General features: G+C 63.8%; 1 long non-coding RNA gene across 1 annotated transcript; it reads right to left on the reverse strand.

Annotated features, from left to right (window-relative positions):
- Positions 1-30: 30 nt before the first annotated feature.
- On the reverse strand, positions 31-716 carry LOC109365341. The gene is made up of 3 exons (XR_002110899.1): positions 696-716; positions 349-467; positions 31-218 (listed from the first exon to the last, which is right to left on the reverse strand). It is a non-coding gene; the product is annotated as an uncharacterized LOC109365341 (long non-coding RNA).
- Between the last annotated feature and the right edge of the window lie 8 nt (positions 717-724).

Genomic DNA, 724 nt, shown 5'->3' on the forward strand with positions numbered 1-724 from the left:
CTCCGGCACATCAGCAAACTCTCTTGTGGTGGTTCAACCAGCAGGGCTGCTGTTGTTGAGAGGCTGGCAGGGTGGAGTGGCTGAGGGGCTTCCATGGGCTGTGCAGGCAGCTGAGCGTCGCGTGTCCATGGAGCGTCGCAGCCTCTTGTGCTGGAGCCAAAGTGCCAGGAGCTGGGTGCTGTGCAGGGATCACTGCACTGCGGCTGACGCTGAAGGGGCTGTAAGGTGCACGGAGATGAGCGCAGGCGCACATCTCTGTGCCCATGGTGGCTCCAACGGGGAGGACTTGTCCCGAGGACGTATGGCCACGTGTCTATGGGGACCGCGTCGCCGTGCTGCTTTTCTTACCGGTGCCCACACCGCTGCAGCCGCTGCACTCCCACGATTCAACGTCCTCTGCGATGGCGGAGCAGTGCTGGTGGGTGCCACAGGAACCGCAGGAGCTGCAGAGCAGCATCCTCCAGGGCCTGTGGGAGTGACAGAAGCCAGAGCCGCACGGTCACCGGGGGTCCCAGGGCTGTGGGATGCCAGCCGTGGGGTGGTGCGTGCCACTCCCACTGCGGTGGCTGGCTCTGAGCTACCAGTGCACAGCTTGTGCCGTGCTGAGCTCAGCATCACGGCCAGCCCCCATCCCAGCTGGAAGGAGGGGATGAAGGCGCCAGGTTGCCGTGACTTTGGGGTCAGAGCACACTCACCCTGTGTTCTCAGAATAGTCCCGTCCTAT

This window comes from Meleagris gallopavo, unplaced genomic scaffold (genome assembly GCF_000146605.3).
Source record: "Meleagris gallopavo isolate NT-WF06-2002-E0010 breed Aviagen turkey brand Nicholas breeding stock unplaced genomic scaffold, Turkey_5.1 ChrUn_random_deg7180001685846, whole genome shotgun sequence".
NCBI lineage: Eukaryota > Metazoa > Chordata > Aves > Galliformes > Phasianidae > Meleagris > Meleagris gallopavo.